This window comes from Siniperca chuatsi, linkage group LG9, assembly GCF_020085105.1.
Source record: "Siniperca chuatsi isolate FFG_IHB_CAS linkage group LG9, ASM2008510v1, whole genome shotgun sequence".
In the NCBI taxonomy this organism is placed as follows: domain Eukaryota; kingdom Metazoa; phylum Chordata; class Actinopteri; order Centrarchiformes; family Sinipercidae; genus Siniperca; species Siniperca chuatsi.
The window spans coordinates 15,773,426-15,796,972 of NC_058050.1; the positions used below are offsets into that span (position 1 = coordinate 15,773,426).

General features: G+C 40.3%; 1 long non-coding RNA gene across 1 annotated transcript in view; it reads left to right on the forward strand.

Annotated features, from left to right (window-relative positions):
• Nucleotides 1-23,547, forward strand: part of LOC122881394 — a 34,875-nt gene that overhangs the window by 7,261 nt on the left and 4,067 nt on the right. The gene's annotated exons all lie outside the window — the stretch shown is intronic.

Sequence of the window (23,547 nt, forward strand, 5' to 3'; positions counted from 1 at the left end):
CCACCAGAGGTAAGTGATAAAATATGTTTTTGGTCATTTGGGCAGGGGTGGAAAGTAGTAGTAGTACTTTACTAAGTATAATTCTGAGGTATACTTGAGTGGTTCCATTTATTTATTTATTTATACTTATTTATTTATACTTTACTACTCTACTACATTTCAGAGGGAAATATTGTGCTTTTTACTCCACAAAATTTATTTAACAGCTTTAGTTACTTTTCAGAGGTTTTATGTGCAAAAAATATGATCAGTTTATAAAATATGATGCATTATTGTAGATTAAAGTACCCAACGGTATATGAATCAGTTAAAATTGGCTCCGCCTCAACCAACTACAAAACTAAAGTACTGCTCATATATTAATGCATCAATAATAATGATCCAGTAACTTAACACTGATAAAGGCCTTTCTGCATCATGAGTACTTTTACTTTCAGTACTTTAAGTTCATTCTTTTTGTGAATACTTTTACAACTTTACTTAAGAACAATTTTAAATGCAGGACTTTTACTTGTAGTGGAGTATTTTATAGTGTGGTATTTGCATACTTCTTCCACCACTGAATCTGGGTGAACTGACCCTTTAATAATCCATCCCTGCATCTTCTAAAACTGCAAGTGAACTTCTCTTATATGTGTGAGCTGTGGCATTTCTTATGTGCTGCACTGATGCTTACAAACTGATGAGCCTGCAATGATTATTGAATTAAATCTGTGGTAACTAAGTTTTAAATACCAGATTTCTCTTAAGACCCATATGGATCCTGATCATTTAGGTGGACCAAACTCACATCTAAGTATTGTTTCCTGTAATGAAATGCAACCCAAGTTGGAAACATCCTAGCTGACCGTCTAGGAGACTGTTTTAATAGTATTGTTTTTAGTATTGCACATTATTCACATTCCAATTAGCATTTATCTTGTCTGTGTCGCTTTTCAATAAAGTTTTCTGATTGATTGTGAAAGGCTGCCTTTACTTTGTGCTAATAATTGGATGCTATTGAAAGGATGAGTTTCATTGATTTTGTGGATGACCGGGAGCATTACTGGCCCAGACCATAGATTGTCAGCAAGGTCTGTGTTGAGCAGAGATCGATGCCGGTGAATCTTCCCCTCTAGTTTTTATTTACTTCTGTCTCCATTGATTGAAACATGCAATAGTTCAGGGGCTATTATCACACTGACGCTAAGTTTCTCTGTCTCCCAATTGAAATAGCTCCCTCTGTTCCTCTGCAATATCTCACTCCAGCAAGTGCTCCCATCTTTCCCTTTCTAACTAATGAGTTAAGAGTATTGCTATGACCTGTAAACATCAATCATGAAGAAAGAGCGAGACAGTGACTAACTGCACCAGCAGGAGAGGGACGAAATGAAATGAAAGTGTACAATAAAAGAAACATCCAGCTTGGTGTTTGTTGGAGAAACTGAAATAAATAATACCAGAAATGAATTTAGATAATCATCAAATGATTGCTAGTTTGTCGATTTATGGTAAATCATGAAAAACTTGAATTGTCTTAATTTATGGAGGGTGACAAATAACAACCCTGAGATTTTAGCTGTATTAAATAGAAGACAAAGAAACTGAAACTTTTTTGTTCACTCATTGTGAATTCAGCGGTGTGCTCTTAATCCAATTTAGTTGCTCTCCAGGTCTGAAAAAAGCCACGAATTTCTATTCAACTGTTAAAATTAAACTTCTTTCAAACGGATAACTTGCACAATCTCACTTGTAGTGGCTGCCTTGCTAGATTGTTTCCACAATACAACATAGAGATGCTCCTGTGTAAGTGGCCCGTCCTGCGTTTACATATCTTATTTCCTGACAAGACTGCAGAAAGGTCAACGTCCTATCCAACTGGGACTCTCAAGATTGAATGTAATCAGTATGTACTTGTTATTCTGAGTGCCGTGGCTTTCTTTTATTTGCTGGCCCAGAAGTTAATTTCCCTGGTGACCTTTGTGTAATAAAACAGTATTATCTGTTTCTGGAGCCACAACAAGGAAGCAAATTAGCTTCCTCAGCAGTATTTTGTCACCAAAGAGATCAGTTATAAGTTTATTTACCTTAATTAGATTAATGGTGCAGAAAAGGCATGTGTCTGTGTGGGCATCATCCCTTGTCTCCTTGCATTATCTGATTGTCCCAGCCAGTGAATTGGACAACAGTTACGCATTTTAATGATTGTTCACTCCATGCAGTCAATGGAGACACTTGCATATATTAGATACGTGTTTTTTTTTTCTTGTTTTGCTGCATAAAATATCAATCTATGCACTTTTTGACAATTTGCATGCTCGAGGAAGTATTTTAAATTAACCTGAGCATATTGCTAATGTTTAGCTTAGACAAATTGTGAGTGCACAAATGTTTAAAAGGACACAATCAAGCTGTTGATTTCTCACACATCTGCACGAACATATGTCACCTGATACTGTGGAATTCCTCTAATCCTTCTCCTACTTTTAGTGGGAGTGACACTTTTCCTTTTAAACTGGATCCCTTTTTCTTATAAGTGCACTCAAACAAGCTCCAATGAACACCTTGCATTTCTTCTTAAATATATCATGTACAAGTTGTACCAGTACAACTTCTACTGCTTATAATAGTAACAAACAAAAAAGTAACAGCAATAACATTAATATTTGCTTTTTTTAACAGATTTCTCTTTCCTTAATTTAAAAAAGTGATAAATAATGGCTTAAAAAGTATTTAAATGTTGATTATGTTACTTTATTTCTAGACAATAGACCAACACCTACACTTCACAGATGTATTTGCTATTTTAAATAGATCCTATAGCTGTTGCAGTTTAGACTAAAGGTGAATGTGAGAGGAGAGGCTGTGAGCTGTGGAGGCCAAAGTGAATGCAATGCTTTACTGACCCGAGGAATCTCTTTTATTACGGGCTCTTTGTGACTCTCCCTCCGCTGCTCTGTCAGGCCATTCAGACCCAGTGGCAGCCACCTACATTATATCCTGGATAGGCAGGACATTCATGCCTTTTTAACCCATTGTCCTTCCCCCTGGGGTGAGGGCCCAGAGCGGGATGTGAGAACCCCAGGCTGGGTATTGTGTCCCTCTGCGCTCTTCACACACCCGGCGGGGGACTTCCTTTCTGGTGTCACCGAAACCTGTGTGGTGTAATCCGCAGCTCCCTGCTGAGCAGGATGGGAAGGTTATTAAAAGTGCCTCTAATGTCTCGTTAATAAATCGCTTCCATTTTCCGCTTCATTTCTAAGTAATCGTGTTGGGAGTGTGGATAGGAAGGAATGTGTACCCGTTCCTGTGTTTTCAGTATCAAAGCAGCATAAAAATTAGCATGTCTTTTTATTGTCAGCTACACATATCACAGTCACACGAGTACAGATCCATTAGAGATGTGACCCTCGCATTAAAGATCAAGTATCTGGACTGCTGTGTGACAGGGTCAACCTACAAGGTGTTGATGCTGCTGTGATTGCCGGAGGAGAGATTTTTAAACGCACTGAGTCCAGCCTGGAGGTTTCGGGTTAATGGTGTCTTATACTGTGACCTGGTGGATGCTGCGTTTAGGTCTCCTCTGGGGGTAGCTCTATAAAGTAGCAGAGGTCACTTCAGTTAGAGTGCTGCTGTGTTAAGAGGTTAGAGAGCAGAGGTCCCCACAGCATGGTATCACAAGCACTCTCCATGATGCTGATGCCTCTGATTGCCACAGTGGGACCTGGAGGTGAGGTTAGGGATGGCTCAGGACTGCTGGGGTAATCCCATTAACTGTGACTCCTGTAGCCCTCTCTCCCAGTGGTGTGTGTGTGTGTGTGTGTGTGTGTGCGCGCACACACGCGTATGTGTTTGTATGTTTGAGAGAGAGAACCAAGGGTGTGCAGGGGGTGACCCAAAAGACATTAGCTTGCCCTGGAGGTCAAAGGACAGATAAAATTAAAATACACATGAATCATTCATCAAATATGAGTGCATCTCCTGTTCTCAGCGACCGCTTAGCGTGAGTAATTATCTGTCACAACTTGCGAACCATCAAGCTCCCAAGTTTGTTAGTGATGACCACATTCACTCATCTTTTCTCTTGAACCACAAACGTGCTTAATATCTTACTTCTCTACTCTATCTCTCAACCTTAATTTCATCACAAATGAGTACATAATTGTTTATGACAACCTCTCAAGTGTCACGTATTGTACAGTATTTCTTTTATGAAGTAGTAGTGTTGTTTGACAGTTGGGAGTAAGAGTGGCTCAATCCTTTATGCAGGAAAGTGAAAGATCCTCTCAACAGAATCGGGTTTGTCAGTTTCATGTGGTGGTGCACATCTCAGTCATTAGCACAAATAATCACTGAGAATAAATAGCAACATGTCTAACATGGCTTGCAAGAACAATGCTTATTGTTGGTTAATTATTTAGTATCAGTTATCACATTTCTCTCATTTTAGTGTACAACAGTTAGCATAAGTTCTGCCTCGTCTTGCGCAAAGTATATATTGATGTCTTTGATGGCTGCTAAGACGTCACCATTGAGCTGATTTTAACAACATTGTTAAAGGCTAAAAGATGGTGGCTATCATGTGCTTTACACTGCTAGGATATCTGCATTGCTCCCAGGCAGTCAGTCAATGCAGGACTACATCTGTGGAAATATAAGTGGGGCAGTTATGGCAAACAAAAAGCTATCAGTGATTCTGAATAGAGAAAAAAATACTGAGGGGGTCAAACGTCAATGGCAAGGAGTAGGAGAGTGTTTGGTATTGTCAATAATGGATTCTCTGTTCGAGGGTGGGATATTCACAGAGAAAAGCTTTTGGTGGGCGTGATGTGAAGGGCCAAAGGCATTCATGCAAGAACACTATATCATGTACATACTGATAAAGCAGAGCAAATGCGTGATTAAGTTCGAGGATATAGCGTCTTTCTTCCATCTGTGAAATTAGATGAAGCAGAAGGAAAACATGAGCTTCTGTCTGTTTCTTTACAATCAATCAATCATTTTTTTACCTTTACCATTGTTTCTTGTAAAAACCAACAGGTCCAAACGAACGACTGGATAGAGTCAGCCCTTTTCACTGTAAAAGTAACTACTTGTTGCCAATGAATCACTTCAGCATTCTTTGTTTTTTATAGTTGTCTTTAGGCAGTAAATTCAGTTAGACTGGTGAAAATGTATTCATCTGAAAATGTACAGTGATCTGTTTGTTGAGGAATGTTTTGATTAGTTTTGTTTATCATGACACAATTACAATAAAAAAAGTAGATTTTTCAGAGATGTTTTCTTTATGTGAACCAAAAACAAATGTATTTGTATACATTTGACATATAGGATCATCCATGTTTAAAAGGGCACATTTAATTATTTGACTGTAACTAATGCAGTTAAGATGGATATTCACAGTTATTGGTATTTGGAACAATATGGTGAGTGTGTGTATTGATTAGACTGGAGTCTTGTTGCGTCTGTCAATACCAGTAGATGAATCTAATTATGGTTCCTCTCAGTTAACTGTCAGCATGGGAGCCCTTAGCCTGTATGTCCAGTATGTGCTCGCACACACACACACACACACACACACACACACACACACACACACACACACACACACACACACACACACACACACACACACAGAGCTATCACAACATTAGGGCAGTTGGCTTAGAGTCCCACCCTCTTCCTTAACATCCCACCATAAAGCCTTAACATTGGTGATAAAGCAAAAGCAGCTCTGATGGCTTATGATGCATCTCAGTCATACATGCATACACATTTGTCTGGAGTCTGGAGGAATTACATACTGAAGTTGTCAGTTATTGAGCTGTATTTCCTGATGATAACTCTGGATTTTTCTGAGAAAAGACATTGTTGTTTAGAGAGACTTATATAGAGCATTTAATCTGTCCATTATTTGTATTTTCATGTTTCACTGTAACAACACAGTCAACATCATGATCTGCTTATCCACAGTGCAATGCACAATGCTCTGATTCATTTACTGTGAGACTACAGCTCAGGTTATGTTTGGATAGACACAGGGTGTTGGTAGCCTATAGATTTAACACATCCACTAAACAGAGGCCTACAGGTGGAGTCTGTATCCCCTTTATAGAGAATATGCAAATCAAAGAAAGAAAGCACAGAGAAACGTTGCAGACAAGAGTACAGAGATACTGAAGCAAACTAAAAAAGAAAAAAGTGGATTGGAGGGATTCTTTTTATTTAGTTTAGATAGACAGGTCAGGTAAAAGTTAGCAGTTAGGGTGGGACAACATGCAGGACACAGCACCCTGAGACCGTGATGTTCAGCCTTTATTGGTATTTTTCCTTTTATGGATGTCTCTGTTGTTTGTGCATTTTTATTTTTTATACAAAAGAAGGAAATAAACTGTTTGATCATTGAAACTGATTGAGACAGAGTGCAGGGGGCAAAGTCCCACTCAAATACAGTGTAACTTGGCACCTGCATATAAACGACATTGCCCCATTTTAGTATTATTTAGTATTACAGTATTATTTATTTTCCATAGAATTCACGCTTTCTCACGCTTACAAAAAAGCTTTACATGTCATCTACAGATAGGCTACACACAAACACACACACACACACACACACACACACACACACACACACACACAAGCTTGTGTCTTTGTTTGTTCACTCTGTCACTTCACTCAGCTGTGTGTGGCCGTTCAGGGACTCCCCTATCTCCACAGATTTTTCGAGGGAAAGTCATTTGAGTTCGAAATCTTCTTTGGCAAGTGCAACACTTCATCAAGGGTGAAGACTCCCTGGCTATCAAAGATGTATCAGTTGGTCTGATAAAACCCTTGCCCCAGTCCCTGCACAGCAACATCCCATCATAAATAAAAGCAGCAGAAAAGGGGCCTTTGTCACTGTTTATCTGGACTGCTTTTCTTCCTCGCCCTTGATTTCCTCTTCAGAAAATTGATGCACCCTTAGATTGAAGCAGAGGGCTTGACAGGTAATGGTTAGTGTGATAACTGCTCAGATTTCATCAGCCAGGATTTTTTTTTCTTTGTGTGCAATTGTTGGAACTTTCAGCTAGATTACCTGTCATCCAGTGCATCAGATAAAAATGCAGAGTTGAGGAGATATAGCCAATACTGGAACAGATAGGAAGAAAAAGATCTGGATAGAGAATGTTGGATGTGAAAGAAACTGTGAGGACACAAATTTACATTTATCTGATAGTGAGGCAAATAGAACATATTATTACCATCACAATCACAGATGGTTTCCTCTTGGCACGGAGATTTGTGATTTATATTATGTGGTTTAAATGGTGTACATGCTACATATGCATATAATTTTGCTATTTGCAGTGGAAAAAATACATGTCACTGCCTGAATTGGCCTTTGGTTTGTTTCTAAGCTTCAGTTTCAACTGGTAGTAAAATACAAAATAATGTGAGTCTGTAAGGTTTAAAAACTTTTGCAGTCTGGAATTTTAACAATGATTTTATTTATAAGATAGTATATCAAAGTTTTATTTTTAATGAATGTCTAAATGTATAAAGATGTTTGCTTTATCCACACAAACATTTTCAAATATATTTAAAATGGTAATTACTGATTTCTTGCAAAGATCTTTTCTGTTGTATGAAAGTTTATTGATTATTTGTCAGGGAGAGACAACCTATTCAAGTCTAAAAAAAGTCAGATCTGCATTTGGTCTTTTGCTCCATTGATGTTATGGTAACCAATAGAGCTGAAATCTTTGGCAGATGTGTGGCAGCAATTTTTTCTTAGCTATTATAGCATTATAAACACTCGGTTAGAGTTACATAAAACATGCATATTTTTGACTGGGAAATTTTCTGACGAGAGAAACAGCTGTGCTGGCCTTACAATGCATTAAGTATTTCATCCCTTTTAGATGGTTAAATTGTGCATGAAATGTTGCTGGCGCAGGGTTCTCCCGAGCTGGACTGATTAGGCAACATCTGTTACATTGGGAGAAATCCGTGTCGTTTCTAATTAGCTGTCAGGCTGCGGCTACGTTGTGCCTGATGGTGCCGAGGATTCTGCCACAGGTTTCTCTCCTCGTACTGTCACCTGCTTGTGCCCCCCCACTCTAGTTCCCCTTTCCCTCCCCCTCTCCCCCTTGCTCTCCCTCACACACACATACACACACACACACACACTCATCAGCTGTAATTAGAGAGCAGGGTCCGTACAAAGGAGCGAGCTGGGAGCCAGGCTCGAGCCCATCTGTGCAACCCCATCATCAACAAGCTCACAACTCCTCCAACGCTGGGGGCCGCTCCCGAGCCGGGGCCCCCGCATGCTGATCATCTGAGCACACACAAACTTTCTTCCTCTGCCTCCCTCCTCCCTGCCTTTATCTTTCTTTTCCACTTTGCTCTCTTTCACTCTGCGCTGAAAGAAAATCTATCGCAACCAGGCTAATTCATCTTGCTTTAATAAGGCTCAAACACTGGTAAATATTAAATACTCCATAGTGAGGAACAGACAACACTGTGCCCAGCTATTGACAAAATGCAGCATTAGAGGGATGGAATGAGCTGAAATCTATATGGACAAATTAACAAACACGAGAGCCTCAAAGAGACACTCTTAACTGATGGTGTTTTCATTCACACACTTAGTGCCATGTTGTTTTAATACCATATATCTTTAAAATTTCAACTTCCTTACATCTCTAATTGTTTATTATTTGTTTATAATATTTACTTAACATCTCACTGACCTTCTAAACTGTATCAGTGTAATTTCTTTCATTACTAACTGTGTACACAATATGCCATTACTATAGGTCAACTCCAGTGCTAGTCATCGCAGTTCTGTCAGGTAATTCATTTCAGCAGCTAATCAATAATTCTTGTTTGCAATGAATTAAAAAAAAAAACACAGCAAGGGCTAATAGTTGTCTTTTTTTCTTTCTGTGTTTTATATATAAAATTCTTTGAGTCCTTACTTTCTCCTTTTCCTTTTTCCGTTATTTAAAATAGCAAAGAAAAAGTCTTCATAAAATTACAATATCTTTTCCAAGCGAGACCTAGCTAAGAGGGCAGCATTAAAACATTGTTACAACAATAAAAGCGAACAAACAGGCTAAGACAACTGTAACACGCTACAAAATAGTCTAAATATCCAGTTAAGATACATTAACAGTTGTGAGTTTCCAAAACTATGCAAAATAAAGTACAAAACAATAAATTTAGAAGCAAACACACTGAACAAGAGTGCTTTAAAACTGATTTGAATTCACCAATTCTTTGAAGCTAGTCTATAAATCAGGTGAAACTACAATACACACCTTGTTTCTCTTGCACAGAAGAAGAGTTGCATGAAAACTTAAATTTTGTCATCTTGATCTACTTTAAATCAATATTAACATGTTGCGTCATGTTAAATGAAAATGATCTTGCTCCAATTGCAGATATCAGGATTGCTATAGCAGAAAAAGAAATGGATTTGCTGTATTTACTTCTGCCTGGACAAATATACATCTGTGTATCTGATAAATAAACCTTCTGTTCTGTCACTTTTGTTGTTACTTTTGATTATGCATCAGAGCATTTAAACTTCTACATGCAACCTAGTCCGTAAAGTCTTACATCTTTTCGTCATCAAATCCCTAAAACACAGTAAAACTTCCTCTTTCCATTCCTAAACCTCTCGGCCTGGCGCTTGCTCTGTCATGACATAGTCAGACAGTATACACATCTGTCCCCTTTAGCAATCTTTGACAAGTTCAACTGGAGAGCCTGTGAGACAAGGGGAGGAACTGCTGGCTGAAGCTTGAAGTTCTGCTTGAGTGGTGCCTTGAGGCAGCAGATGAGACACAAAGATCATTTTGAGTGGTTATAATAGACACTTAACCACAACTGAGATATGTCCTGGCCGTACCACCTTAAAATCAGTTTAATTTGAAAGCTGACAGGTATGACTTGTCATGCAGAGAATTAGTAACTCATGTTATTTCAGGAGTCAGAAACATCAGATGTGCTCTTAAACAAGGCACTTGACTGCCCAACATCCTTTCAATGTAGAGACAATTTGGTGATTGATCCAATGTAGATCTTGTTCTGTCTACATTGTATTGTAGGTAGGTGTCAAAGATGTGGTGGTAGGTATCAAACACAAATGTGAACAGATTTGTTTTCATTTAGTGGGTCAAACACCTTTACACAGACAGTATAGAGCTATGGTTAGAATATGCAACAGTTTCTGAATAAGATTTGTTTTGAATAAGTTTTCTTAGTGAGTAATTAATATTTCCCAAAATATATTCATAACATTAATAATGTTGTCAAATGCTGTTTTTTTAAATAAACTGAATGCACCAGATATATTTTTCTCAGAGATTAATTTAAACTGTTCTTCATGTAGTGAGTATAAACCTTCCACAAAGAAATGTTTTTGATAACTTATCTGTGCAGGAAAGCCAGGCAACATGTTTTTTATTAGCATTTTGAACTCCTCCATCCAGCACTGCTATGAGAATATTAATCATATTTAGCTAAATATGTGTCAGGTCATCATGGATTCACTATCTTTGCTCCCATCACTTCTATATTTCAGTTTCTCATCATTTTATGTGAGAAATCAGTGAACCCACAAAAATTGAAATGGACAAATATCTAAACCTGGACCTAGCTGTGCACTGAGTAGAGGAAAGATGATAAAGAAAAAGTTAGAGGGGGGAAAAAATGTGTCTTTGAAGTAGACGCAAGGCTGTCACAATTCTGCTGCGAGCAAATCAAGGCAGAGAGGAAAAACAGTCTGTGACCAAGAATGACAGGCCTGAGAGAATGTCACAGCAATTGTGGGGCCATCACTGGCAAGAGATGATGGGTGATTGCTTTGCGTTCCATGGCAAGTCCATCCTGGAGGACATTGCGCACCCTTGCTCATCTGTGGCCCAACCTTTGGCGCTGACATTTAAAGTGTTGATTTTGGAGCACTTATGCTAATTGTTGTAATTTTCCTGATGAAGCGCCATTCTGATACCTTGATGTGGCCAAGATAGTTTTACATTTTCTATGTGGTCCTCTTTGCCATTTGCACCGTGTAGTGTCAGCTCAGAGTGCTACTGAAAGCAGACAAAATTGCAAGCAAATTGCATCAGATTGCCAACATTGTGAAAAGGTAAATTGCTTGCAAATCTATTTAAACCACTGGCCTATTTTCATCAGCTATGGTACTTGGTATTCATGATTGCTTAATTGACGACCTTTTCTATTGTGTAGTGCTTTATGGTGCGATGGAAAACAATCTTTACCAAACCAATTACCCTTTTTTTCCTCCACACTACTACATTAGAGCTGTGATTGCAACAGCTAGTCCTTTGTAAATGAACTTTCTGGTTTCAGAGAATAAAGTGTCATTTGTTTGATATGATGTTGTTGAGCGTGGGTTTTTTTTTGTAGAAAGCACTGCTAAAAAGATGGACTGTTTTAGTTATACCCTGCCCATGTGTGACAGTAATAAGCCTATAATAACCTTGTCCATGTGAAAGACTTGTTAAATATAGAAATATTTTGTCACACTATCAATCATGCGCATTTACCTACTGCTTAGACGTTATAAAGCTTTGGATGTGGCCATTTAGATTTGAACATTTGTGGCAGATTTAGGTATTATAGCAGCTGGCTGTGGAGTTAATAATGACATTTGACATTAAACAGAATTTCACCTTATGTTTGTGATGTTGATATTTCACTCACACACTTGAGACATACTCTTGTACTTTTTCTTATTTACAACATAATTATTTCTACTCATGCAATGTCTGATAGTTTACAAAACTGTAGAAGAAGTCACTGCCACGCTCAGAACTTTGATAATCTCTTGAATACTGAGAAATTAATTTTTATTCTGTTTCAGTCAACACATCTTTCATCCCTCCAGTTGTCAACTACAAAAAATTCCATTTTCATTTATTACTGTCTCAAAAGCATGATGATGAGAAAGTGCCTCCCTCCCCAGACAGACTTAGTATTCCTGTATTGAATGTACTGAAGTGCTGTCAGTCTGCTCACATCTCCTCTGCCAGACAGGCCAATAGAATTAACCCTGGATTAACCCTCCAGGCCTGAGTGCAAGGTAATGGCCTTGGCTAATGGATGTGTGTGCCCAGTGCCAGGTACCATTGACTCTCACTGGCACAGTTTGCTCCATCTGAGGGGCAGTATGACAGCATGGCCATCTCTGTACAGCTGGCGTTCAAGTGCTACTGCCAGGCGGGGATAATACTCAGCCATGCCATCCCTCTAGGATCATAAGGAGCACTGCTCTCCATCTTGACAAACATGGGAAAGGATCCTTTAGGAGAACAAGAACAATGTTTTTTTTCTCTTCAAGATTATGTACTGTAAACCCATACAGTTTGTCATTTATATCTCAGATTGATTCTACACCTATAGGACTTTGAGATATTATAGTCAATCATCTAAAACTGAAAACGGGCACTTTTCAGGCATGACAGGTTTTATTTTAGTCCAGTCATATTCTGCTCCAGCAGCTCTCTGCGTGTAGTCGCTCTCGTACATAAACAGCTCTCATCCTCAGTTCTTTTGTGCTCATGTCTTTGCCTGAGGTGAGGGAGTGTAATGCAGGGGGGTGGGGGTGGGTGAGAAAGAGAACTCAAATCAGTCTGAACAAGGAAGCGGTCTCCTCCTCTCTCGTAGATTAGCTTATTTTAACTGCGGTCAGGCTTTTACACAGACAGAGGATGGTTTAGTGTGTATATGCGTATAGAACCCCTCCTGCCATTTTTGCAGACCAGAGCTCACTGAATGTGGAGGTTGAGGAGGGGGCTGTAAATTTTCTCTGAGTCAGGGCAAAATTGATTGATCTCTGAGTGTAAAATCGATAAGAAGACACTGTCATTTTTGTAAAGGATGAGTTGGAAAGAGAAAATAAATTAAGACTCCCCAGATTGGGCTGGATGTGCACACACTGAAGCTTTGGTCTTATTAATTCAGTGCAGTCGGGTATTTTGGTAATGTTGTGTCCACAGCTTCAATCTCACAGGTGCCTAGCCATGGCAGACTACTGGCAGCAGTAGGCCCTTTATTATACTACGTATATTTCATCGCAACCAGGCAGAGAAATCAGACACTTGCCCTTGCACCCACTCCATGTCCTGATTCCTGATTAATCTATTTTGTTATTTTCAGAAGTACATCATGCCAGGGGTTGATTAAATCAGGAATTGAAAGCCATTGTCTTTCTTGCATGTCCCTTATCAGAACTAATGTACCGGCTGTGGTCATTTGTCTTGAGTTGTTATAAGAAATAAAGACTGGTGCACTTTTCTCTTCCGCAAGATATTGCAAGAAGATTAATTTACTACTTCTCATCTCTTAGCTCCTCAGTTTACTGTCTGCAGTGTCTCCTGTGATATTTTTCATGCTTAGATATGCTGTTTTCACTTATTCATTCCTGTTTCACCTTGATCTTCTCATCTATTATATTACACTTCTTCAGAGCACTAAGAGAATATAGTCCTCATGGCCTTATTAGATTGATGGTTACAGAAACCATTGCATAATATCAACTTTCAGTGGGCCATTTTTCACCATGTGCCCACCTATGTTTCATTTGATCAGCGCTCATGAGTCGCTTCATGCTCACAGCTCCAGTCGGTGTCTCTGTTTATACCCTTGTGCTTTGTGTCATGTAGGACATCATTGTCTGAGGCGGTGTATGCATGAGCGTGTGTATGTGTGTGCATGTGCGTGTATGTGTGTGTACCTACCCAGTGGCTTTCATCAGCTGGTCTCTAATGTGTCAGTTGTTGCTGAGGAGCCACTCATCACGCCGCTGTCTCTGCTGTTCAGCAGGGCCATTCAGGACACATCAAGCTATCAGGAGGCAGCTCTTGGGGACTGGCAGGCATAAAATACACCCTTTGGCCTCACTCTGAATAATCTTCAGGTCAGAGGGGCTTTGCGTATAGCTGGGGGCTTTAGAACAAGCGCTGTAGGACAGAAACCTGACAGATTGAAGACTTAAACAGTCACACAACATAAGTCTGGGTCAACTTTTTCAGTTTACAGACCTTGTGGACAGAGAATGTGTAGTGTTTGCGCTGAGTTTCATATCTCTCTTGTCTACACTTGAGGGGTGCAAGACTAACCAGACCAGATTTATCCGGAAGTATAAAACAAAGCAAATCAGAAATACCCAAGAGGTTCGGAGACATCTGTGTTTTGCAAACCAAAAGAGTAATTCTTTTAACCATAGAGGTGAAAGGAGATAATTTGTATGTGAAATACTCATTTAATTCACATTCACTAAGCAGGTTATCAAATTAAATCAGGGCTCTGTTAGGCCTGCCACTTGGGCTTTTGGGCCAGGCTTCATGTGTAAAATTGGCCAACAAGAGATTTGGGGGAGCGCTTTGCACGCCCCTGTCACGTCATCTCTTGGCTCCCCTCAGGAGGCCGATCCCAGGGTCAGTGCTTGTGGAGAGATGCCTCTATGGACTGCCACAGGGCGACAGGGCCACAACACCACCTCCAGCTGGGCAACTTATTACAGCCCCGGTCTTTCTCACCCCCTCCTCACCTGCCCCAGCCATTCACATCATCAAGCCATCACATATTCATGAAGCTGTGGGCTGGTGGAGTGTGTGTTTGTGAGGGATGGGTGGGGGGGTTACCAGTGCGGTGACACTGTGCGGTGGTTGTGGCAATGGTGCAGTGGTTGTTGGGAGAGTGCAGTTGGAGACTGTAGGGGGGTGAGTCTGCAGGTGGCTGTCACATCCGTAATTGCCTCATACTTCCCTCTGCAGCGTAAAATTGTTTTCATTATGTGTCATGCACACAGTGCCAGGCAAGGGCCCCTTGAGAGCATTCCCAAGAGCCAGAGGGAGGAGGGACTCCACTTAAACAGCCGCTTAGCTTCAAATAAGAAAGGAGAAAAGGAGCGGAGAGAGGAGGTGGAGGAGGAGGAGGACAGGAGAGAGGGAAGGGGTGTGGAAAAAACAGAGGAAGCTCATCATTAACTGTGTTCGAACAACAGCAGACAAGTGTGAGCTCATGCACAAAAACCAGGCAGAGCTTATCCTAAACATCTCAGTTACCAGGGGGGAGTTGTGTGGCTTCAACCACACTGTGAGCTCCTGGAGGGCTTCCTTGGTCAGATGGGGGAGAAAAACAAGGAGCGGGAAAAGAAAAGGAGAAAAAGTTTCCACCTGACTGGAGTTCCCATGGTTTGCCATGCAGGAGGGTAAGCAGGTTTCAGCAATAAACTCAGGCATTGTCAGGCAATAATGCTCAGTCAGGTCCCTCCATTGGGATTCAAGGGTGTCTTTTTCTCTGCTCCCTGCGCTGCACTAATCACAGACCTACTTTGTTTAATTGCAGCAAAAGGGAGAAAATGTGTTCAAGAAGTCATCCTAATCCCTCCCCTTTACCCCCTGCTCCCTCACAACCGCCCCAGCTTTGCTTCTCCATACTCTGTCCCTCTCTTCTGCTCCCCACCCCCTTTTCCTTTTTTAATGAATTGTGGAACTTTACAGAGACAACAAACAGCAGAACCGTGATAAACAAAGGAGAGACCAGAGGGGGAGTGTGATAGGTAAGGGCCTGAGGTGTTGGCTTGTTATCTATGAAAAAACACTTCCGCTAGATTTAAGCGCTTGCAACAAGTGCCATTACAGTAGTTTTTGGATGCTGTTGATGCACAGGAGGTGGGGGGTAGGAGGATCAGATGGAAAATAAATCCTGCATGCAGCTAGCTGCTGGTAGCCCGCTGGGCATGCAGCCTCAGAATAATCAACGCTGTAAAAGCATGTCAAAGCTCCCTCAATGGACACAAATTCGCTCCCTCTATTTTTCAATCGTAGATTTAGAAACTTAAGGTGCTGTGCATTGTACTTGATGACTCTGGGGTCACAGGCGCCAGGGGGGCAAGGGAGGGGATTTATCAATCAGGACTCCTCGTCTTTCTAAAGCTGAATAAAAAGCGACCTATGAAGAGACAAACCAGTCCCCTTTTAACCAAAGGCTTTTCTTATTCATTAGATCCGGATCCTGGCTTCTCCCTTTACCTCCTTTTCTAGGGAATGAGGCATCTCAAGCATAGAAAACCACTCAGTGGAAGGAGACGAAATTCAAAAAGATCCCTGAACTATGATTTAGGATAACGTCATAGGCAGTGAAAATAATAATAATTATCAGTTATCATGTCACTGAAAACACGAGTTCCACAAATGTTGATATGCAATGATCTTAGAAAAATATTGCCTGTAGATATCCAAAGATTCATAGAAAATAAGTATTTATTTTAAATCTATTTTGTCTATTTTATATCATTTGCTATTTAATGTCAGTCACTTTCGTTTGGTATAGATTTTAACTGACATAAGGAATATTCAAATGTCATCAATTGGTTTAGCAAATGGAGAGAAATGTGTAAAATAACAATATGAATATAGAAGATACAGTGTGAAAACTTTTCCACCAACACCCGGACAACTGCAACCACCATATAGTTTTCTCCATCATCATAATTAACTAATTTTAATCAGCAAAAAATATAAATTTAATATATTTTGAGCAATTAAATACACTCTGTAAGCTGCGTTAAACAGAACACATGCAGTTAGTATTTAGTCATCGTTTTCTCCTGATTTTTTGTTATGATTTCAAAAGTCCCATACCAGCGTTTATTCATGTTTTAGGGAAATCAAATCCAAAAAGTTATCCTAAACTGATGCAAATGAAAGCACAAATCATCTCCATAATTATACAAAAGATATGATTTTGTAAAACACTCCAGTGTTATTTCCTATTTTCCACAACCCTCAAAAAGTCACATTTACACACAGAAAGACAAAACCCCCCATAAATAAACAGTGTACTGTTAAAAAATGGTTTTATTTAATTTAATGTGAACCACAGTAAGAATTCAATAAGTGATCTTTGAAAAGGAATGTTATAGAAACCCTTTTGGCCTAAGTGGATGAGGGTTTAGATGAGAAAATCCACCCTAAGTAAACGACTTCCCTTGTGACCTGGGGCAAGTCACTTAACCTCTGTCTTCATGCCCACCACCCAAGTTTAAACAAGAGGATTGCTCAGTTCCATCCCCATACACTCCTCAAGTCCCCTTAAACCAAATCATTTTGCTCAGGGTGAAAAGCCCTCAACACAGAGCTCTCAGCGTAAACAAATATACCATTTTTATTACAATGTCCAATGACAACACTTTGAAGTCACATCTAAAGCTAACATAAATAACCCTGCTGAAATTGCTGCATTTGTGCATAAGGATTGTTGCTTCTAAGCCAACTTAACTACTTAAAAATGAATGGTTTAATCTTTTGAACCAACATTTTGAAGTCAATGTGTCTCTAGATCTGCATCTTTTCCAAATCTAGTGTTGTGGTTGTCTTATGATATTCACATTATATTAGTTTAGTGATTCTTTCCCTAGTTTATCCCTTAACTTTTGTGAATCTACTAGAAACTGTTGCAAGCCAATGAGCGCCACTGATGCCTGTGAATGTAGCATCATGGCCCAATCTCTTTCTCACTCCCTGAAAGACTGTTTAAATGGTTTGGTTTATTATTGGCCAAGGAAGGCTAAAGGCTTCTGTCAGCATTTGGGAGAGGGAATCACTGCCTCTTAACTGGACAGCTGTTCCGGCCTTACCCCACTTTTCATATGGATATGTATGTTAATGACAGGCAATGGACTGGAGATGAAGAGGCCTGAGCGCTAGGCCCTCTCTTCAGCGCACTTCTAAAGCTTCCACAAAAGGAGCAGTAAAAGAGGCTGCAATGGTGAAGCTCCCACTTTTGTGCCCTGAATTAGTTCTGCAAGCAATGAAAGTGATCTTTTCTGGACGACAGGGGAAGTCTGCCGATGGCTGGACCAGCTCATTAGCACAAAAGTCTGTTGGGGCATATAATTGACTGATGCGGATCCCCCGCCTGTCACAACACAGCACAGGCTGTGGGACAGACCACATACATAAAAATACCTTTCCTCTTCAAAACTCACCTAACAGTTTACATTAGAACTGCCATCCCTCTCTCTTTACGTGCTGTTGTGTTTACTTCCTTCATGCAAATGTTGCATCCCTCAGCCTGCTGATGGCTGTGGAGCACCGCTTCCTGTTGCTGTTAACACTGTTGCTATCACATCTATTGACTTTACTCAGTGGGAAGAGAAAAGCAGATACCACAACCTGTGTTTGGGTGTGTGGAGTGTTCCACCTTAAGCCCTCTACTTCTCTCTACCCTCTACTTACAAATCCTAGAAAATTAATTGCTAAATTTCAATGTTTCAGTATCATTTAATTCAACCCAGATTGCAGTGATAGATAAAAGATTAGTGAAAATTTTATTTGCCAGTACAGACCCAGTTGCAACAAATTGTGTGAATGGTTGGATTTTGTGGTCATGTATTTTGTGGATATTTACTTTGTAGAAATTTTAAAAAGGATGCAATAACTAACATGTGCATCTACGGAATATAAAACTCGCTTTCCTGATATGCAGCAGGAATCTCTTTCTCTTTTTGTTTCATTTATAGACTGGAGACTGGAGTTACAAACATGCTCAGCACACCAGAAGCCCCTAATGGCTGCTTCATGGTTAAATTGACTGGAAAATGCTGTTTTAATTTCCATGTTAATTGAAATGGACTAATTGTTAATATATTCTGAGAGCAAAGTACCAAAATGGAATAATTTCCCCAAAATTTAATCCATTTAGAAATGGCTTTGGAACTGATCATGATTTCCGAATGTTTGTCTGGCCATGCATTAAAAATGAATCGCAGATAACTAAATAATTCAAGTCTCATAAAGTTATTTTAACTTTTCGTACAGCAGACATTAATAGAATTTTGTCTAGTTAAATTCAGAGACATGGACAGTGTAAAGGAGTCCACTTGAAAACAATTGCCATTGTTTTTCCATTTTTAAGCAAAAGAATTTTGTCAAGCAGCTAAATAGGGTATTCTTCATGGTCTCCCTTCTTCACGGGCAACTATAGAAATTAGCCCTACGTTTCTCGGCTCTCACACATGGATACACACGCTTGCATGGACACAAGAAAAATTTCTTTTCTTCTGTCAGCATTCCTGGCCAACAATGGCTAGATTAGTGGACGTGAGGGCCCCCTCGGGGGCACGTATTGTGGCACAGAATACCCTCGGCAGGAACAGCTGGTAGGGGTTAATGGCTACTGAACCTCTCAGCCGGAGCCCTTTCTCTATTGTGTGTTCCGCTCATGGGAAGGAAGGGGGCCACTGACAGCTTCTGGGGTGTGAGGAACCCTCAGAACAGCACCCGGGTCACCCCAAATGGGGAGCAGGGCAGAGGGTGGGGAAGGAATAAGGGGGAGGGGGACCTTGATGGTGAGGGTGGTAGGATGGTGGCAATAGGGAAGTCTCTGTGGACCAGGAACCAAAAGCTGCACATCAACACAGCCAACAGTAGAATTAGCATCAGTGTATATTCACCAGGTAACAATAAGGGCTGGACAATGGGAGGGGCAAACTGTACACAAGGGGGGTGTGAGGGTTAAAGATGGCGGGCGGGGGGGGGCAGCTCTGCAGAGGCTGAGTGACATCAACTCATCATGTGATTTGATGTTTACTGAAAAAAAAAGCACAACCAGTATTGTCTGTTTAATTACTACTCGTGTTCCTTGCAAGATTTCCAGTGAGTGCATGCTACAATAAAAAAAAACTAAAGAATATTTTTTAAAAAGCCTTTCACTTTTACTGATTAAAAATATTTTCACTCGTGAAAAGTAGTTTTTTTTTAAGTAATCATCTGAAAACAGTTCAGGGTAATGAGCCTGACAATTTGTATGTAAATGTATACTGGAAAGACAAAAACACCTTCAGAAAGCATTGTCAGAGCTCCTTCTCACAGTCTCGTTGCATCTTAATGATCCCGTTGCCTCATTTCAGTGATAGCCTGATGTGATCTAGGGCTGGGGTCACTCTGCCGGGGCTTCTATCCTCTGTAATGGCCCCACACATTAGTATTCAAAGCTGAAGATGCACAGGAGTAAGCAGTCCTCAGATACTGTCTCTTGGCTGTCTGTGTGTTTCAGTCATAAGAGCAGCTCTCCCCTGCAGACCTCCCGATGTGTGTGTGTGTGTGTGTGTGGCCTGTGTCGCCTTGTCTCGTCAGCATCACAGGGCTCAAGCCTTGCCACCCAGAGGAGCCCCTCTGTCAGGGCCAGAGGGACCGCACCTCCGATTTAATCCCTCAGTTACTCACCCCCCGCTGGGCAGCGTGGAGAAGCCCTTCTCCCTGATCCATCCAAGCCTCTCACACCAGCGGCCACACTCATTAGACGGCTGATTATGATAGTGTGCCGGTGTAATGTTTAATCGAGTCTGACACCTGATTCGCCATGTTACAAATCCTGTCATGCAAATTGAGCCATTTGTGTTGTTTGATATGGAGAGATTGGCTATGAAATGAAAGATTAGCCCTGAAATGAGACACAGGGGACGTGTGCCCTCTGCTCCTGCCGCTGTGATTACAAAGATGAGGACAAGCATCTTTTTCTGTGCTGGTGTATCGTGTCGGGCCCAGACACATTAAATTAACATTCTGTTTTTCTCCCCCCGAGGAATCAGAAAAGCAGCCTATCACTGAGAAAATGTCTCATCTCCCCCTGCAAACAAGAGCAGGATAATGGGCCTCTGGGAACATGTTCTTAAAAATCACGCCAGTCTGTGACAACTGATGTAAATAATTCAATGTCCTCAGCCTCTCTGGTTTGGAGTCTTTGCATGACAGAAGCAAAAAGGCATCTTATGTGGCTCCGGTTAAATCAGTATATACATGAAGTATTTCTATAGCAAAGCAAATGTAATTCCAATCTTTTCATAGTGGGAAAATAATCATTGGCATGCTATGGGAAAGAATTTCAATTTCATTGTAAAGATAAAACAAAGTGATGATCTGAGTGCTCTATTGAATTGAAATTGTATGGGTTTGGTTGACATACAGATGGGGTAAATTAAATGGGGGCGCGCACAACTTGCCATTTATCACCGCCCTGTAATGACACCTGTTTTAACAATACGTGTTCGTTCATAGCACAAAGTGACAGTCCGAACAAGTGCTCTCCAATGCCTCATGTGGCCTGACTTACCAACCCCCTTACTGTAAACATTTCATTTCCTCATCCTGTCAGAAATGTCTTTGTAGCTGGTTGTTGCTCAGGCTTTAATCTGAAAGACAAAGTCAGCTCTCCCGCTTTGTGTTTGTCTTTTGCTTCCTCCTCGCTCATCTCTTGTGACAACCTTGTCTTTAGAGCTACTTAAGTTCATGTTCCAGTATTTCTTGCCCTTTATTGAGAGTGTAAAGGTGCTTTAAAATCTGTTCTTTTAAGTGGCTCACTGTTTGTCTCTTTGTCAATCTGAGGTTACAGTGCTGATGTTTATCTCCGGGTCAACAATGGATTGCATTACCACAAACACTGTCAGATGCCTTCAGTCGTACAGAGACTTTTTAATATTCCCTCCTGTGAGCATATTTGTGCAAATTAAACACTGCTATGATTTCACTGTCTCTGGGCAGACAGCCAGAGCTCGGTTGTGAGTTATTGCAGCAGCAGAAGCCTTTTATGTGAGTCAATTCTCGTCTCAGTGGAAATCTACCTGTTTTTACAAGTCATCTCCTTTGAGAAACACCTGTACTGAGCAACAGGCTCATTGTTTTCCTCTTAGTTACGTCGTAAAGATTGAGAGACGAGAGAGACAACACCGGGCAGGTTTGCTGAATCACTCATCCTTCCTGGCGCCACTCGGCTGACTGAAGAGTTCCTGTCAGAAACACTCCATCATGAGTGATGTTGGACTAGAGATCCTGTAACTTGTTAGTACCTTTATATTGGGCTGTTTTGCTTCACAGAAAACATAAGCTCATCTTTGGGACCATTACAACATAAAGTCACTTTGATTGATGATTGCTAAATTCTAATTTTTTTCATTACCCAATGGGTTATGTGGCAAAATACAAATGATTTATCTATCAATGTAATATTTTGTTAATGGGAATTTAACAGATTGACAGGAGTTGGCAGATCTGTGCACACATTTTTAATACATACAGAAAAATAATAATAAATAGAATTTCTTGTTGAAAAATAGGTTTATTTCAAAAGTCTTTGTGAAGAACAACAATTTCTCTCCAGTAGGCAGTGCAAACACAGTGTGACTTATTTTCAGCCTAAGTTACAGTCAAGCTCCTCTTATCCATAGTTTGTTGAGTATAAAAGAGTGACTTGCTCTTTTCTGTTAAATATAAATGTTACTGTTTTCCCAAACTGCCCAGAATATTGTAACGTTATTGATTAGTTGTCATGTTTGGCGGCTCTTATTGATGGCACGAGAATGTGAAAGTAGCTAGCAACCTGGATGTAAAGATCAGGATTTATTGCCCAGAATCTCTTCAACAATTTTATCAAAAGCCCATTCCACTGTGACATTTTTTTTCTCCCATAAATCAGAGAGGGGAAATCTATCAGTGGACAGTAGTGAGAGATAGATGAGCAGAGGGATGAGAGGGTCAGCAGAGATTTTTCACTGGTCCTCCCCGTCACAGCCACAGCCTCACTTTTTCACCTTTATGAATTGGTCTTTTACTGACTGGCTGGGCTTTTAATTTGTTCCACACACTCGGGGAAAAAAAAAACTCTGTACATTTAGACTTAGCACATAAGATAATGTATTGATTGTTAAAGCACTGGTGCATTGGGTTTCTGGCTCATATTTAGATAGCACAAACTTTAGATAAATGGTTCTTGGGAGATGGATCAACCCCTATATTATTAATATCCTGGATATATTCCACTTTGGCAGCAAAGATATAAAGCATCAGGGGTCTTAAAACATGTCATCTGTAAAATCCCCTCAGTGTAAATTCAAATAGGTTACATAAAGAAAAGAGCAAACAGACAGAGTTTGTATAGCAGTTAACATTTTGCAGTAATGAGAAGGTAGTAATGTATGGCATTATTAGTCAGATTTGCATCCTTGTCCTCAGGCACATGCAAGAACAACTGCATTTCTCAATACGAGGAAAAAGTATTTAGGGTGAGGCACCACTGGGAAAATAAAGGGAACGCACGAACACAACAGCACTTAGTTCAGATAAGGATCACACATTTTGTTTTAATTGTATCAATTTGAGTGAGTAAATGGGGGCTGTTTGGAAAACAAAAGCATGTCTATTTGTTTCATTAAGGTTTGTCCAAACAGAATATTATATTGTTTATCTCGAAACAGTATTGTGTTGACCCTGAAAGTTTTTGCTGATCCCTTTTTTCCCTTTTATTTGATGGATTTATTTCTTTGTCATTACTCTCAGTGCTGTGTGTTGGTGCACCTATAGTCCATCCACCCAATCTGACTTGATTGAAGGCCTACATTTGCTATGTGACCATGTAAAGTAGAAGCCTTGAAATATCACACTGACCTTGGTGTTCCTTTCTGATTCATTTTTCCCTGACATCCTATCCTCAGATGTGATTTCTCAATAGTTACACATCTGACTGATATACTTGCACTGTAACTCTTCC